Genomic DNA, 19,816 nt, shown 5'->3' with positions numbered 1-19,816 from the left:
TTTACTTAGATATTACCTAAATTATCTATGGGAATTAATTTTTTACTTGGATATTAACTGATTGGTCTATGGGGAGTTGATTTTAAACTTGGATATTAACTGAAAGATCTATGGGAATAAATTTTTTACTTGGGTATTATCTGAATGATCTATGAGGAATTGATTTTAAACTTGGATATTAACTGAATGATCTATGAGGAATTGATTTTTTACTACTTGAATTGAAAATTCATTTAAGAAACGAGGAAACTGTACTTAAAAGGTTAAATGTTATTGCCTGTAATCTAACCATCGTGTAAAACAGGGGTAATTAAAATATAATTAAAAATTTAATAGTAAGTTGGATAAACTTCAGTAATTTAATGCATTCGTGTTCACCACTATGTGTTGTTCTGTAAAGTAAATGTATATGTATGAAAGTTCGGGTATGTAAGATATGTGTGAAACCTACTACTAAACCTTCAATAGGTATCTTAAAAAAAGTAATTCCTTCTAGGATTAACTTGGATTTATTGCCACTGTTTAACTATTCCTAGATACTTGGGGGCCTGTAAAAATAACGTATTTAATTTTGAACACTTATGAGCAAGATATTTTGTCCAAAAACAATTTTGTTCTACCAATTATTTACCATGTAACTTTCAAAGTTACAAAAAAATTAAAACTTCAGTAACTTAAGTTATTAACTTATAGTTGCATTCAAGGTCTTGAATTCATTTCATATTCAAAGATTTATATTCATTTCATATTCAAAGATTTATATTCATTTTATTAGAATTATATCTTTATCTAATCTACATCTATCTATATATATGTCTACATATGTCTATATTTACGGATATATCTTGTTCTAGTTTTAATATTTTCTAAATTTAAGTATTTTTTTCTTCCAAAAATGAAATTAAATAGTATAAAAGATATTCAAGGTTCAGTATTTATTAAAATAAATAGCCCAGAAATCTGACGCAATGCGCATAAAACTTTCTTCATTGTTTGGAGAAAAAAAAACTTTATTTAAAGTTGTAAAAAGTTTTGCTAGCTTTATTGTAAGTTCGCTGAAGTTTTTGAATAAATTCTGCAATTCGAACACTTTCGAATATTTTAAACTTTATGGTTTTCTGGTGCGTTAAGTACTTTCTCGAACACTGCCATAACAATAAATCTAAAGATGTGAAAGAGTTACTTTTCCTTATAATTTTAAGGAAAGGGCATATTTTTTAAGATCAATATTTTCCTTAAAAAAATATTTAACCAAAATGTTTTGTAGTTCTAGTCTAACGTGCATGTTGGTTTTGGAATATTAAAAATGCTTTAAACTTTTTGCTGTAGTTTGCGCAAAAGAAAAAATGAAACAAACTGAATAAATTTTAATTAAAAAATTAGATCTTCACGTTCTAAAACTCAATCTGGACTATGCTTATTAATTAATGCAGACGATATTTCAAGTTAGGAAATCACGCAAAAACGTATTTTCTCTGAATAAACATACCTTTTTTTCGACGGATTCGGATTTCTAATGCTCAAAATATAGGGGGGGGGGGTAGCCGTTATCTGGGATATAGGGCCCCAATAGTTTGGGTTTGGAGAGCCGTCCAAAGTTGTAAAAATCTTAGCACACAGTTAAAAAATCGTTCTTCCAAAGATAATTGCATGCAAAAAATAATTTTTAATAAATATTTAATATTTTTTTACCATTTAATTTAATAATAGTCGAAAAATTTTGAATTGTAAGGTAAAAAATCTTTTATATCTTCGAAATGAAAATTTAATTTTGCATGGAAAATACAAAATCAGTTGAATAATTTAGCGAAATCGGTTGAATAATTCCTGAGAAATTGAATTTTAGTGAGTAGTGAGTTCCTTGATACAGACCCATCTTTAAATTGTAATGTTGAAGATTCTATGGTAAAAATATGAGAATACTTTATTAGGAGTCTCGTGTGTAAAATTATAAAGAATTGAAATCTAAAAGTTTCTGAGAATAGAAAGTTTCTGAAATCTGAAAGTTTCTGAGAATGAAAGTTCTGATTATTTGAAATATGGAAAGTTATATTTTATTTTATAACCGTTGTTGAACAGCGGACTTAATTTTGGGTTTACGACTACTAATGTTTAACTCCGCAGCTTTGTAATTTTGAACCAAGACAATGAAACTCCTGGATCGAGTATTGGGAGAAATTTGCCTTCGTGGATGACTTTTTGATGGAACTAATCTGTATTTGCGTTACATGGAAATTAAAATTATAATTAGAATTATAATGAAATTATAATTAGAATTATAGCGTAAAGAAATTATTTGAAATATGTAAAACTATTTTCAAAGTATATAATCAGAAACAAAGGCGCCGGCAAAATAATATAAAAGGGGGTGCAACCCTCTAACAAACTACCCTCCCCTCCCCCCGAAAAACAGTTTCTTTTGTTATTACAAATACTTTCGTCTGTTCATTTTTTCAAGATACATTTCTTCATTGTTAGCAAGATATTTTAAAAAAAGTACGAATTTCTTGTACTTACAAATTTTGCCCAGAGGCGATAGCGCTGGCGCTGGCATAGCTACTGACTTAGAAGCACAAATAACTACAAACAGTAGTTTCGTATACTAACGTGTTTGTGCACGCTTAACATTGGTATTTATTGTGTTGATGAAGTTTTACAGTTGCGAGAAGTCAGCTTGTGTTATACACCTTTGTTAAACTGAATAACTAATAGAAAATATATTATTTACATTTTATTAAATGAAATTTAAAAATATAGCTCAGATATCTACCAAGTTTGTGAATGCTCAGTGTGCATAAGAAAAGAATCAAAGATGACTCAGAATTCATTGAAAAAGTTAAAAACAGATTTGGACAGCAAACAAGACGATTACAATTCTTGTTTGATTAAACAATTTTTTAATTGTTATGTATCAATAATTACTTAATTATTTGTTTTTCCATAAAAATATGTTTAATAAAAAAATTTTATAACAGAATTTTTCTGTATCTCTTTAATTGTTTAAAAAAAAAAAAAGCCAGGGGGGTGCAAGTGCACCCCCTTGCACCCCGCTGCCGGCGCCCTTGATCAGAAACATTATGTTGAAACTAAACAAGTTTATTATCTATTGAGAAAGAACTTTCTTTGGAGATACTTTTGCAATGATAAAATCGATAATTTTTTTTATTTTTCGTAATAAAGAGAAGAATAAAGATTTAAAAATTAGTAGAAAAGCGAATGTTTACATAGATTTAAAAAAAATACTTTCCAATGAGCATAGTTACGAATCATCAACAGAGATAGATAAGAAGAAAAACATTCTGCAAACACAAATTATGAATTAAAAACCTTTCTGCACTCATTGGTTAACTCTTGTAACTATTAGTTTCAATCGCCTCTTCATTTTGTCTAAATACGTTTGAAAATCACCGATTTTTTAAAAAAATGTCTAATTTTTATAAAACTCTATATTGGTTCATACTACAGGAATGAGTCTTGTAAAAAACCAAAAAAGCTGAAAATAGAAATCCACAATGTGCAAAAAGCCTTTTTAAATAATGGAAAAAGTATCGGACAAGAAAAAAATTTATGTAGAAAACATTTATTGACAGAATGTTATCAACGTTTTAATAAAAATATTGAAACGAGATTTTATTTATTTGTTTAAATTGTGTGTATAGGAATATCAATGTGTGATCTTTAAATTACGTGAATACGAATCTCGATGTTTGATTTTAAAATCTCTATGCATCGGAATACAAATTCCGATGCATAATTATTAAGTCACTTGAAGACTAATGTCCTTCAAATCGCGTGAATACGAAACGCGATATTTGATATAAAATTGTGAAAATACGAAACACGGTGCGTGATCTTAAATCGAGTAAATAAAAATCACGACGAGTGATTTTAAAACATGCGAATGTAATTTTAAATCACGTTTGCATCGGTAGGAAAAATCAGAAAAAGTCTTTGTTTTTGCTCGGTAATTCGAAAAAGAAAGTTTTTCTTTGAAGACGCGTAGTATTTTTTTTTATTACTTATTAATAGTAAAATTTTTCCGTAATGAAACTTTCTAAGAGCAGCGTTCGTGTATATTATACAGGTCTGATCCTCAATATTAATAAAATAAATATCTTTAAAATTTTACTGATGTATTTCGTTATACCTAAAGTGTAGATTTATTATAAAGTGAGAATAACTTTTGGTCTCATGATCAAATTTTCAATTTCAATTGTTTGAGGGGCTAATGACAAACACGTTTATTAATTAGTGCTGACGATATTTCAAGTAAGTCACAAAATTAGAAACAAAAAACTCATTTTCCCTGACCAGACATGCATTTTTTCCCAGATCTGAATTTTTGATCCCCTTAAAATATGGCGGAGAAGAGGGTGGCCGTAAACTCGAAAATTTAGTTCCAATTATTAAGTCAGGAGAGCGGCCGAGCGTTGTGTCCCAAAATGTGAATTTCACTTTTTGAGTATTTTGCTATCTAAGAAAGTCATTTTTATAAATATTATTTCTTAAAAATTATTCAACCCATTTCCTCAAAATTTGAATTTTATCAATTTAACCATAAGCAAATTAAATAAAAAACAATTAATAATTATAAAAAATAATTTCTTACGTGGAAATATCTTTGATTAAACAAGCTTTAAAATTGTGTGTGAAATCTTTTTTTGATTTGATTTATTAATACCAATGGTTATGCGAAACACACAAAAAGTGAAATCAACAAGAATTCACCATGCATTTTCATCGTTTGCTTCATGAAAAGTCGATGATTTGTCTCTTTTATTTTCGTCAAAATTAATAATTTTAAAAATTTGCATTTCTAATACAAAAGAGAAATAAACAAAAAATTATTTAAATCTTAATTCTCAATATCAAGGCCTCTTCATATTCATAAATTCAGCTCGATTTGGAAACGACACTTGGAACTTTTTTGCTAGTAAACTCACAAAATAATTGAGAATATTTAAAAGCACATAATTCGTTCTCTCATTATATCAACAACTCTATTATTATGTAAAGTAATGCAAAATTTTTGGTTTACTTCTCAACAACCAGCTTTTATATCAATGAATAACTAGCTTTTAGGAAACTAATTATTTCGATTGTTTACTACATTGCTGTCATAAGAATTCAAAATACAAAGCATATTATGAATAATTTATATAAGAATTGAATGATATCAGAGGAACAGAAGGTTAACATGCCTTAGAGCTTAAAATGATAAATGTAAAAGAAGATAAACATGATTCCTTTTTTTTTAGTAGAATAACGTTAATGCTAGAAAGGCTCTAAAACTGAATTGTTTAGCTTAAACAAAACGTAATTTAACGAATACATGCGTTTAAATATTCTGTTTGTATAGACAACCTTTCTAAAAATTATACATGATAAAAGTAGAAATATTAGCAAGTTTTATTTAATAAACAATTTTAGCTACATTTTACGAAATGCAATTAAATTAAAATATAATTTTTAAAAGCATTCTAAAAATATAACAAAACTAGAAATATTAGCAAATTTTATATAATAAACAATTTTAGCTACATTTTACGAAATGCAATTAAATTAAAATATAATTTTAAAGTGAAACTTTTATCAAAATTTCAGTAAAAATAATTACAAATGTAATAATAATATTTTTAAAAAAAGCAAGAATGTAATGAAAAATATTTAAGTTTTAAGCAACTAAATTTAGATAATAAATAAATAGATAATAAATAAAAAATTAATAAATAAAAATAAATGGGTAATAAATAAATAGATAAATAAATAATTAATAAATAAATAAATGATAAAAATAAATAAATGATAAAAATAAATAAATAGATAATAAATATATAGATAATAAATAAATCGATGATAAATAAATAATTAATAAATAAATAATTAATAAATAAAAATAAATAGATAATAAATAAATAGATAAATAAATAATTAATTAATAAATAAATAATTAATTAATAAATAAATGATAAAAATAAATAAATAGATAATAAATAGATAGATAATAAATAAATCGATGATAAATAAATAATTAATAAATAAATAAATAATAAAAATAAATAAATAGATAATAAAAAAATAGATAGTCTATAAATAAATAGATAATAAATAAATAAATAGATAATGAATAAGTAAGTAAATAATAAATAAATAAATAGGTAACAAAACAAATAGAATCTACTTTTAACAGTCTCTAGGAACTGGTATGTTGCCATTCACCAAAACATGCTTAAATAAAAATAACTTAAATATCTTTCAAATGACTCAAGTTCGATTTAACGTGAAGTAAATATGAGACTAGAGCAGGTGTATTGAGCTTAAGTTGAGTTCAAAAGATTTCATTCTTTTTTGAGAAAGTGAATTCAATCATTCATTTTAAATTAGTACGCTTAATCACAAACTTAATTTTTTTATTTAAATAAATTAATTTTTAAAATTAATTTATTTATAATAAATTTTTTTATTAAAAAAAATAAATTTTTTTAAAATTATTTTTTTATTAGAACTTATTTTTTATTAAATAATTTTTAATTAATTTCTAATAATTTTTATTTAATTAATTAATTTTATTAAATTAATTAATTTTATTAAATTAATTAATTTTATTAAATTAATTAATTTTATTAAATTAATTAATTTTATTAAATTAAATTAATTTTTTTATTAAGAAATTATCATTAATAATGATATTAAAATTATAACTAACATTAAAAATAAAAGGCTCATAATGAAAGAAAAGCCACAACGAAAAAAAAAAAAAATCGCAAAAACTAAAACTATTATCTGACCTATAATTAACTGTATCGGAAGGTTTTTCGTTTTAGCTATCCCTTTCTTAAAAATGTGATATAGGTAGGTCACCATAATTTTCTTCATTGGAATATAAAAAATGTATGACAATCACAGAGATTAGGGAATACTCTGCGCAATTCGTGTAATAATATTCAATAATCTAAATATACATATAAAATTAGATAAAAATTCATGTAAAAAGATGACCATTGCGTTGCTCAATCAGTGTATATCAAATCTAAAATGTGTAATTCGTTTCAAATTCATATTCTTTTTTGTATATTTGCTGAATAACTCATTAAAAAGGAGGACATTTTGACACCAATATTTTTTTCACTTATTAAAAAAAACGTAGTTAGTTATTATATCCCATATAGCTCTATAAGTAATATATATGCTTGATAATAAAAAAATGAAATAAAAACTGAAAAAGGACAAATATTTTCTAAAATGCATTCATATTATTGATTGTATCACAGAGAAAATTACAATTAGATTTAAAAAGGTCAACATTTACGAAGTAGATTATTGCTTTATTCCTTGATTTCTTTGTAATGCATTTTGTTTTCTAATTAAATAAAATCTTTTCATTTTTTTTTAAATGCCCTTTTTTTTGTTCTAAACGAATTCAATTTACTTGATTAAAAAGTACTTCGGGGTTTTTCCTTTTAAATAATGTTGATTGAAAAAGCAGTTCTCCGAATATTTAATTAACGCATGACATTTTAATGATAGCTAATAAAATTGCTATTTTACAAGAACCTTTGTATGAATTACAGTTTTTTTTAAAAAAAAATTATATGTGCATGGAAAACATTTCGTTCAGCTTTTTTTCCAGTTTTAATATTAATTTAAAACTGAGATCCATTACGGAAACAAGCACTATCTCACATAATGACATTAATATATTCAAATAGTTATAAGTATTTAAAAATTCTTCTTTTATTTCATTTAAATTTGTAGTGATAATTAAAATATGAATGATTATTATACGAGAAAAAAATTATGTATTTAAGTAAGTCAACAAAATTACAGTAAAATTTTTCTTTCTGTCTTCAATTCGATGTTTTTAAAAAATTTAATTTAGAGAAAACATTTCACGATTAAACAAAATTTAAAATTGCCCTTTACGATTCTTATTTATTCGAATTAAAGTGAACGTTTTGATTTGTCTTTTTTTAAATAATTACTAAATTAAATATACCACTACAGTTTTTAATACCAGAGGGCCCTAAGTTTACTAGCTTCCCCATTTAAAGGTTAAGTTTAAAATTTTAAACGTTTTTTATTGTTACATAATTTTTAAATTTCCATGTTAGTAATTTTCTTTCTTATCCTTATAATGAATTAGGGAGTTGGGTAGATTATAAAGTAGACCGTTGTGTATATGTAGATCATTTTAAAAATGAATTACAATTTCCTATATCACTGTCAAAAAATGTAAAAGAATGCCTCATTAAAATCTATTACATTTATGACTATTTTAAAATGTGAAATCTCGATTGCTGTTTAAAATATTATAAATATAACATGAAAAAGAATAATTTTAATTAGTTAAAATTCAATTTTAACTTAACGATTATGATTTATTTTTGTATAAAAAATATCGATGGCGAGAATAGTATTTAAAAAAATACTCTGGGTACTAATTATGTCATTATTAAAAAAATTCTAAATATACTTATAAGTATATAAAGATTAACATAAAATTATAGTCATAAACGACTTATATGAGTTAAAAAACGAAATTAGTAGAAATATTAAATGTTATGTGTGTATGAATAGTTATGAGTTATTTTTAAAAATCAGCACCAATTTATTTTAGTTTTCGGTAAGTTATATACGTATTTCATGCTTTTTTTTAGCGATTAAAATCTAAAATTGAATTCATTTGAATTTTTTTAAAACTTTTTTCACCAATAATATAAATCTGAAGTATACATACGAGGTTAAATATACTTGTATGTTCAACCTCTTCACTACCGAAGCATAAAGGAATATAGCAAAAAAAATGCTTTGGAGTTCCAAATTTCTATTTTATTGCCATAATTCATAATTATATAAGCAAAATATGAATTATACTGCTAAGCGGCTAGTAATTTTAAGTACACACCTCAGGTTTTAACTAAATAAAGTAAATTCAAATGTTAAATTTCATCTAAAGTAGGAACAAACAGGCATAGTGTAATGTTATGGCCTATTTGAATACAATGATGAATAGATTTAATAATTCTTTAGAAATTTTGTTTTAAAAAATTTGAATAAAAAACTCTGTATGAAAATTATGAATTACTGCGTGAAATCTCAGTTTCAAAACTATTTTAATTATGCAAAATAAATAATTATTGAAAAGAATCTAACATTAACTATAAAAAAATATTTAGTTTCTGTGATAAAATTTAAAAATATGGAAAAAACGCAAAAAGTTACTGTTATGAAATGTATGTATGTACCTTAATGTAAAACAATTGATTCAAATATGCATAAAATATTACTAAATAGATATAAAATTGCATAATTAAAATACTATGAGATTTTACTTGACTTTTACGCTGTTATAAATTTCGCCGTACGTACTAAAGTACACATTCGTGGACCTGCATGTCCTTGACTGTATTATTTTTAAATAATTTTATATAATATAATGTTGTTGAGATTATATGCTCTGTAATAATTTATAGAATATAAATTTAAAAGATACATACAGATCACAGAATTACTAAATCAAAAGAACAAAACTAATTCTTGGAATAACTAAATTATATAATATTTAAAATTATTTACATTTTCAAGCACGTGTACTTAGCGTCAATTTTCGAAAATCTCTCGTGTTTATGAAGATTTCTACCCAAATAACTTACATGTTCTGCATCTACTGCGGAATTCCCAGAAAACCTAAACGTCCATGAATGTTTCAGTGAAGGTAAAAGTATAAATTTTCATGGCGTGTTTTTAGAAGCTAGGAAGAAAAGGTTTTCATAGTAGTGGACCAAGGTAATGAAGAGATTAACAAAATACTTTATAAATAATGAAAACTTCTTTCAATTTTTATTATTACTTCATGACCACACTGTGTAGGAGTCAGGGAACTGGTTTTGCATCAAAAAGTTTCTGGGTTCGAAACCCGGACAAGGCATGGATGTTCTTTCATTCTCTGTACTATCTGTCCTTACTATAGGAGCAACGTCGACCCACTTAATGTGGTGCCCCTGAAAGAGTGGCTAACAAATCTGCCCTTATACGCCTGAATTGTCAAATGTCACCACAGGTGGGCATTAAGAAAATACTAATACTTATTCAGTTCCATTATTTAAAGGGATGCACACAGTGAGCCATGCCGAGCAGGACCACCCATGGATAGGTCACTACTGCCACTAGACTAAGAAAAAAACTCTGGTCTCTTAGGTTGGCGGGTTGGACTTAGGGTTGACTGCTGTTATCCCGAAAAAAAAACACTATCACAAATGCTGAACATAGAAATTCAGTACTGATTAAAGTGGTGTCACTAACCATATTGAAGGTAAAAAACTGAAAGTTGAAAACCAAAAATATAAAAATCTGAAACAATATTGTTCGGCAAGCCAAGGCTCACACAGGGCTATAGTGCTGTGTAAAAAAAGGTTAAATTTTAAATAAAGCCGATATCATCTTGATTTATGAAATACTTTACTAATTTCTGTAGAAACAAAATTAATTTTAAATAATAAAAAAAAACTTGCCTTTTTCAGCTTTTAACTGATAAAACGATAATTAAAGAATTTAAATATTTGATTTAATATAATCACTTGGATAAGAAACAAAATTTTTTTTTGTGAAAAATAATGAAAATCGATATATTTTATTTATATGCCCACGTATTTCACACATATATTTTTAAACGACAATTAATTTACACTCATATAATTTTTATCTATATTTATTCATAATTAAGAAAGTAAAGGTTTAAGTACTTTCGAATAAAATTATAAAAAATATGTGCGTTTTAAACTGAAATGATCTCTACGTTGTATAATATACACTGTAAAGCATTTCGGATCAAATTATGGTAAAATGTACCGACCCTCAAGATGCTGGTATTTTCCACCGTAAAATTCATTTTTACCAGAATATATTATGGAACAAAAATATCTGTTATAATGTAATTTTTGCAGTAATAATTACGGTAAAACTACTGAATCTAATTAAATATATATTACTGCAATAATTACGGTACAATATTTTTCAGAAAAAAATGGGCTTTATGGTAAAATGGATTTTAAGATGCACCCAAAGTGCCGGTACTTTATACCGTAATTTAATCCAGAACTTTCCAGTCCGTAATGACTATGAAACCGATATTCATACAAGACAATTTTGAATTCATATTTTTTAAAGTTGTTTAAATGAAAAACGCATATTTCGAGAAAAAAAAATTCAACTAATTTGAATTAGAATTTCTCAAAGAATTTTTGTCAGAGACTTCATCAAAACGATTTTTAAAATCGATTTTATCACATTTAGTATAAAATTTTTTTTCATGCTTCTATGGACTCATTTCAAACGGCAAAGAACGTATTAAAAATATTTGTAAATTTACAGTATTTATTCATTTTGCGAAGACACATTAAGGGAGTTTAAGGTAGTTTTTAATAAAGGAGAAAAATACTTTTCTCTTACAAGTTTCTTATCTGTTTTTCGCAAACTCAGTAAAATGTTAAATTTTATGTTTTCTAGCTCTTCAATTGCTTTTAAAAAATTCATTCAAATGCCATTTTTTGCAATGTTGCAGCAATCAATGCTTTGTCATTTTGTTTTCATATTAATGTATCCTTTTTATATTTTGAAATTCCAAGTATGAGTTCGGGAAATGAAAAACGCATGTTTCGAGATAATATATGGTGAGAGGGTAACAGATAGGTAGATAGAGGGTAACTCATAGAGGGTAACAGATGTATTAAAATTATTTCCTTCGCTCTCTTGAGATAAGATAGAAAGCTGATCTCATTGCTTCCATACGTACTGTAGTACGTACTGTACCTCACCCTCATCTACATCTCAAGTGCTAACTCATAGCTTGAGATTCGTTGAATATAAATGCTATTGCTAAAAAAGACAAGCTCCGTCACCAATAATTAATATGAAAGTATGCGGCACCATAGTACCGTTTATGTTTTTAATTTCCACAGCCATTTTAGAAAGGATCAAAAATAAATCTAAATAATTACTTTGTTTAAAATTCTATAAAAATAAAAGATTATTCAAAATAAGTAAATAAGTATTTAACTTACTAACTATTTATAACTGCTTAGATTATTACCTAAGAAAACTTGACAAAATGAATAATAACTACAGTGTTGCAAACAGATAGTGAAATACTAGAGTTTAATTTTGTTGGCATATTAATCGTAATGGAAAGAACGATTACCTGTTTTTGAAAAATAATCAATTGTGTTGCTTAAAAAAACATTAACTAAGGATTACAAATTATATAGCTTAACATGGTTAAGCCAAGGAAAATAAAAAAAGCTACAGTTTAAGTACCTTACATTTGAAGGAAAGTGATAAATTTATACTATACATATCATTTTGCCGTGTAGAGTTATCTGGACATGAGAACGAACAAATATCTTAAATATTTTAAAAGTTACTTAAAACTTTTTAAAAATCACCAATTTGACCACATTTTGCCACCTAGAAAAAAATTATCAAAATTACCACCTTATTTTTCAGTTTTTGCAAATTTTTATGATCCCAGATAATACAGCATTGAAGTAAGTTTTTAAATATTAAAAAAATTAGCTTTTCCTCATATTGACGTTTTGCGCCATTTTCAGAATAAGCATAGAGAGTGTTAGCTTTAGATAGGCTAAACTTGTCCCAACAGTCATGAGTAACTATTGCAAACTCACAGCATTTATGAAGAAAAAAAAACATATTATTCGCAAAAAAGCATAATTTCATAGAACGACGAAACCTTTGAAAAACAACCTTACAAATTCTCCTTTAAATAACAATTCAAATTTTGAAGTATAGAAAGGGCGAATTCATGTAAACCTAGACCCAGAAAGCATGTAACCTTATAGCAACCTAGTGTCAGAATTTTCTTTATATTGTCATGGAAATGTCTGTACTAAAAACCTTTATTCAATAAAGAAAAATATTGCAGTTTCAAACCTTTCATCCTAAAAGGATTAAAAATTATTTTTTAAAGCCTTTTAAAAAAGTATTGTCACTTAATGGTCACTTAGGCTCATAGTGACGTTTTAGCTGACGTCACACTAGTGACAGGATCAAATTGCATTGCCCATTAATATTTTATGGCAAGGTGGATTTTAGCTGAGCATACAAGACTTTGCGAAAAGAAACCTTATAATTACCTAGTTTTAAGATTATTTTCACCTTGAGACACTCTTTATTAAAGGATTTTTTCACGCTTGAAAACCCTAAGTCAACCTCGATTTAAGATTTTTATATAGAAGGTTGTTTTCCAGGGTTTTGGATTAGGGTAATGTGCGTAGAATAAAACAGATTGCCACAGATCTCGTTTTAAGGTTAGAAGCTTTGCACGTAAACCGCTTAACAGAACTTTTTAGGTTTACATTAAAAGCTCTTTGCTGAGGGAAAATAAACCTTTTTTTTTTGCTATCTGGGAGAGTAAACCTTGAAATTTCAAATACTGAAAAAATCATTATCATTTTTAAAATATCAAAATAAAAACAATTTAAATCAGAATTATTCATAATTTCACAGCAGGTAAGTGATCCTTCAATAAATTTTTGCATATTGATATTTTAATCTTTTTTTTATTATTTAAAGCTTCATGGTTACTAAGTTCACCATAGATCATTCTTTTTTCTCTAAACTTTTAATTTTAAAATACCAGTAGAAAACAGAATGAAAAAAATTTTTTTCTCGCTGTCGTACGTTTTTTTAATAAGAAGAAATTATCGAGAAGTAATTTTACTTATCATTATAACAGTTCAAATAAGGAATGAGTTTTCTCTTTCTTGAATTAGATTTTCTACGTTTTAAGATTTTTTTTTTAGTATTTAAAGCTTCATGGTTTACACTAGGTTCACCATAGCTCATTCTTTTTTCTCTAAACTTTTAATTTTAAAATACCAGTAGAAAACAGAATGAAAAAATTTTTTTTCTCGCTGTCGTACGTTTTTTTAATAAGAAGAAATTATCGAGAAGTAATTTTACTTATCATTATAACAGTTCAAATAAGGAATGAGTTTTCTCTCTCTTGAATTAGATTTTCTACGTTTTAAGATTTTTTTTTTAGTATTTAAAGCTTCATGGTTTACACTAGGTTCACCATAGCTCATTCTTTTTTCTCTAAACTTTTAATTTTAAAATACCAGTAGAAAACAGAATGAAAAAATTTTTTTTCTCGCTGTCGTACGTTTTTTTAATAAGAAGAAATTATCGAGAAGTAATTTTACTTATCATTATAACAGTTCAAATAAGGAATGAGTTTTCTCTCTCTTGAATTAGATTTTCTACGTTTTAAGATTTTTTTTTTAGTATTTAAAGCTTCATGGTTTACACTAGGTTCACCATAGCTCATTCTTTTTTCTCTAAACTTTTAATTTTAAAATACCAGTAGAAAACAGAATGAAAAAATTTTTTTTCTCGCTGTCGTACGTTTTTTTAATAAGAAGAAATTATCGAGAAGTAATTTTACTTATCATTATAACAGTTCAAATAAGGAATGAGTTTTCTCTCTCTTGAATTAGATTTTCTACGTTTTAAGATTTTTTTTTTTAGTATTTAAAGCTTCATGGTTTACACTAGGTTCACCATAGCTCATTCTTTTTTCTCTAAACTTTTAATTTTAAAATACCAGTAGAAAACAGAATGAAAAATTTTTTTTTCTCGCTGTCGTACGTTTTTTTAATAAGAAGAAATTATCGAGAAGTAATTTTACTTATCATTATAACAGTTCAAATAAGGAATGAGTTTTCTCTCTCTTGAATTAGATTTTCTACGTTTTAAGATTTTTTTTTTAGTATTTAAAGCTTCATGGTTTACACTAGGTTCACCATAGCTCATTCTTTTTTCTCTAAACTTTTAATTTTAAAATACCAGTAGAAAACAGAATGAAAAAATTTTTTTTCTCGCTGTCGTACGTTTTTTTAATAAGAAGAAATTATCGAGAAGTAATTTTACTTATCATTATAACAGTTCAAATAAGGAATGAGTTTTCTCTCTCTTGAATTAGATTTTCTACGTTTTAAGATTTTTTTTTTAGTATTTAAAGCTTCATGGTTTACACTAGGTTCACCATAGCTCATTCTTTTTTCTCTAAACTTTTAATTTTAAAATACCAGTAGAAAACAGAATGAAAAATTTTTTTTTCTCGCTGTCGTACGTTTTTTTAATAAGAAGAAATTATCGAGAAGTAATTTTACTTATCATTATAACAGTTCAAATAAGGAATGAGTTTTCTCTCTCTTGAATTAGATTTTCTACGTTTTAAGATTTTTTTTTTAGTATTTAAAGCTTCATGGTTTACACTAGGTTCACCATAGCTCATTCTTTTTTCTCTAAACTTTTAATTTTAAAATACCAGTAGAAAACAGAATGAAAAAATTTTTTTTCTCGCTGTCGTACGTTTTTTTAATAAGAAGAAATTATCGAGAAGTAATTTTACTTATCATTATAACAGTTCAAATAAGGAATGAGTTTTCTCTCTCTTGAATTAGATTTTCTACGTTTTAAGATTTTTTTTTTAGTATTTAAAGCTTCATGGTTTACACTAGGTTCACCATAGCTCATTCTTTTTTCTCTAAACTTTTAATTTTAAAATACCAGTAGAAAACAGAATGAAAAAATTTTTTTTCTCGCTGTCGTACGTTTTTTTAATAAGAAGAAATTATCGAGAAGTAATTTTACTTATCATTATAACAGTTCAAATAAGGAATGAGTTTTCTCTCTCTTGAATTAGATTTTCTACGTTTTAAGATTTTTTTTTTAGTATTTAAAGCTTCATGGTTTACACTAGGTTCACCATAGCTCATTCTTTTTTCTCTAAACTTTTAATTTTAAAATACCAGTAGAAAACAGAATGAAAAATTTTTTTTTCTCGCTGTCGTACGTTTTTTTAATAAGAAGAAATTATCGAGAAGTAATTTTACTTATCATTATAACAGTTCAAATAAGGAATGAGTTTTCTCTCTCTTGAATTAGATTTTCTACGTTTTAAGATTTTTTTTTTAGTATTTAAAGCTTCATGGTTTACACTAGGTCCACCATAGCTCATTCTTTTTTCTCTAAACTTTTAATTTTAAAATACCAGTAGAAAACAGAATGAAAAATTTTTTTTTCTCGCTGTCGTACGTTTTTTTAATAAGAAGAAATTATCGAGAAGTAATTTTACTTATCATTATAACAGTTCAAATAAGGAATGAGTTTTCTCTCTCTTGAATTAGATTTTCTACGTTTTAAGATTTTTTTTTAGTATTTAAAGCTTCATGGTTTACACTAGGTTCACCATAGCTCATTCTTTTTTCTCTAAACTTTTAATTTTAAAATACCAATAGAGAACAGAAGGATTTAAAAAAAAAAGTTTTTCTCGCTGTCGTACAACGTTTTCTTAATACGAAGAAATAATGGAGAAGTAATTTTACTTATCATTGTTACAGTTCAAATAAGGAATGAGTTTTTTCTCTCTTGAATTAAGTTTTTTATGTTTTAAAAATTTCAATAAAAATGTTAAAATTCATAACCAGCCGCATCTAATCACTCTCTCTTTTGCTACTTTCAACATCGGTTTAAGTTATAACAGCTTATAAAATAAAAAGCACAAGAGTGGGAGAAATTTTTTCCCCCTACAACCATGAATGAATAGTTATTGTTTAAAGCAAAAAAAGTGAGACAATTCGGGAAAAAACCTATTTAAAACTTAAATAATTTTCAAATAAATTGTAAAGTTCTCAACTAAAAATAGCAGCAAATAAAATTCACGTTAAGCTGATAGATAAAAATGGCCCTTTCAAGAGGTCAAATTTCAACTTCGTAGTTGCATTTCTGCAGGCTGCATGTTATTTTTAAAACGAATTTAGCAGTTAAAAATTTAAATATTTTATATTTTTTATTTTATGATATTTTTGATACAATTTTTATAACCTTTCGTATTTTCAAGTTCTTTAGTATTTGCGCAGCAGAATAAAATATGACGTTAAGTTGAACACCGAAATACAATGATGATTGTTGCAATGTTTTAAAATAGAGAGATTTCCTGGAGCGTTTGAATTTCTTTTTTTATTTATTGAAAACACATCGAAAAAAAAACTTCTAAGCATTTCATCAAGTATTAAGTCGATTCATAATATGTATTTCAAAAGATCAATTTTGTTTCAGTGTCTGTTTATGATATAATTAAAATTGCTTAATAGCTAAGCACTTCTTCGACCATAAAAGAAATGAAATTTAGGTTTGAGAAACTTTCTTATCATTTTTCATGGCATACAGTTTCGACACCCAATTCATATTTCAATTCCTATTAAGGTTATTATTTGAAATATTTGATCAAAATAGGTCAAAAAAATAAATTATTTTATACCTCTCTACTTTAAATTGCTTATTAACTTTAAATATAAAAATGAATGTATACAAATTTTCTCATTTATAAAGCATATTACTTTAAGATCAAAAGCACAATAATGAAAAGAATAGTTATTAGATGAATTTAATTTTTAAATGATTACGTTATTGTTGAGATATTGTATTCCTTATTTCGCTATTCCTTATCTCCTAATTATTTAAAATATTTAATCGAAACACAATAAAATTATAATATTTTTAATAACCTAAAACTTAAGTTATTAACTTTAAACATTAAAAAAGAATACAAGTTCATTAATTCATAAAAGACAATGCGTTATTACTAAATTCATGATAATGAGGCGAGTAAAGGAAAATATATTTTTTTATTATAAAACTGGATGATAAATTTTCCCCCTGATTAATAGAAATTTTTTAAAACTTTTACTATTAAAAATTATTAAAAATTTTATTATAGAAAATTCATTATATTGCTGAAACAACTAAGAAAAATATCATTTGGGGCGGAGCCATTGTATCCCTTTTGTCCCGATTACTACACCCTTCATTAAGCACTATCCTGACTGATTAAAGTAGATTATTCCACTAAACAATAATCTCTCTAGTAGTTTCAAGGTATATAAGTAATATTTACAATTTCATTGATCAAAAAAGCTTACGAAATTTCTGAAAATTTCAAAATTCAATTGTGATGATGCCAAGACATTAGCCAGGATACCACTTAATCCTCCCTGTAAAATTAAGGTAGATAATTTTCCTAAATATTAGTCTCTGTGGTTGTTTTGAGGTATATCAATATTATATACAATTACATCTATTAATTATGTTCACAAAATTGTTGAAAAAAATTACGATAAGCTCCCTTTTTCTAGATATCCTCACCCCCCTCCCCTTAATCTTCCCTATAAAACTAAGGTAGATAAGTTTGAGGTAGATAAATTTCCTAAATATTGACCTCTCTTGATGTTTAAGTGTATATGAGTAATATTTACAATTTCATTAAAATTATGTTTACAAAATGATTAAATTTTTTTTTTGGGGGGGGGGGTGATGCTTAATTTTAGCCGCATTCCCCGGACACTCATATCCTTACCCTTTAAAAACACCCATGCCCTTACTTCTGAAAAAAAAAGGTAGATAATTTTTCTAAGCATTAATCTTTCTTGTTTTTTCAGTAATATTTACGATTCCATTGATAAGTAATGTTTACAAAAAAGCTGAAAAATCGAATAAACAAAATTTATTTGGGCGATGGCAGATTTAAGCCACCTTTTCCTTGATACCCACCACTCCCCCTAATCTATAGTGAAAGATTAAGATTGACAAGTTTCTTAAATGATAATAACTTCAGGTGTTGCGAAATATATCAATTAAAATTATAATATTACTGACATAAATTTGTGTAAACAAAATTTAATAGAGGTATGCAGTTTCTTCTTGCCACATTAACCTTGACCTCTTCTTTTAAGAAACAATGAAAATTTAAGGTACAAAAGTTTTAATAAACAGTAATTACTTAGCTTGTTGTTGAATATTTGAATAATTGGAGTGAAATTTTAAAAATGGTATGTGGAGTGATTAACGAAGCCGTTTCTGTCAAACAATTATGACAAAATATCTTCGTAGCACAATCAAAAGCAATCAAAGTTAATTTTTAAATTACATTTTATTGAAACACTAAAATGAGAATATCACGCTATGTAGGGATTTTCCGCAATCAACAAATGATCAGCTGCAAATCAGCAATTAAAAACATTTATATTTAAAAATGCTAAAGTTATAATAATTAAAATTATAACAATTAAAATTTTAACAATTAAAATTATAATAATTGAAATTATAACAATTTAAATTATAAAATTTAAAATTATAACATTTAAAATTATAATAATTAAAATTATAACAATTTAAATTATAACAATTTAAATTATAACAATTAAAATTATAACAATTTAAATTATAACAATTAAAATTATAATAATTAAAATTATAATCATTAAAATTATAATAATTAAAATTATAATAATTAAAATTATAATTATAAAAAAGACTGCTATTTATTTTGAGATGTATTAAAATGTAACCTTTTTATTAAACGAATGTAATGTTTGATAGTATAGATCCACCCTAATAATTTGTAATAATTATACTAAGTAATAATAAAATATATTGTAAAATATATACTAAATTGACTAGTGGAAAACAAGTAAACATTATTGATAACATTATTATTTACACTCATATTATTTACATGTTTCTTTAATTTGCAAATATGTAACAGTAAACAATGGCTTTTAATTAGTGTCAAAATTATGTATACTTTAATACACATACACATTGTTCTAAACAAATAAACACTTCAGTATTTCAACAATGTTTACAGTCAAAAACATTTATATATCACGGTGAATAATTTTAAAAAGTGAATAATATTTTTGTAACAAGATTATTACAAAAAAATACTTTAAAAAAT

At 25.4% G+C, this 19,816-nt stretch overlaps 1 protein-coding gene across 2 annotated transcripts in view; it reads right to left on the bottom strand.

The window, feature by feature from the left end:
* The window catches only part of LOC107453447 (sprouty-related, EVH1 domain-containing protein 2), a 167,287-nt gene that overhangs the window by 147,155 nt on the left and 316 nt on the right, over positions 1–19,816 (bottom strand). The gene's annotated exons all lie outside the window — the stretch shown is intronic.

This window comes from Parasteatoda tepidariorum, chromosome 6 (assembly GCF_982258835.1).
Source record: "Parasteatoda tepidariorum strain Cologne lab strain chromosome 6, Ptep-v5.0, whole genome shotgun sequence".
Lineage (NCBI taxonomy): Eukaryota > Metazoa > Arthropoda > Arachnida > Araneae > Theridiidae > Parasteatoda > Parasteatoda tepidariorum.
Note: the sequence above shows the minus strand (reverse complement) of the source record. Positions and strands in the feature narration are given on the sequence as shown.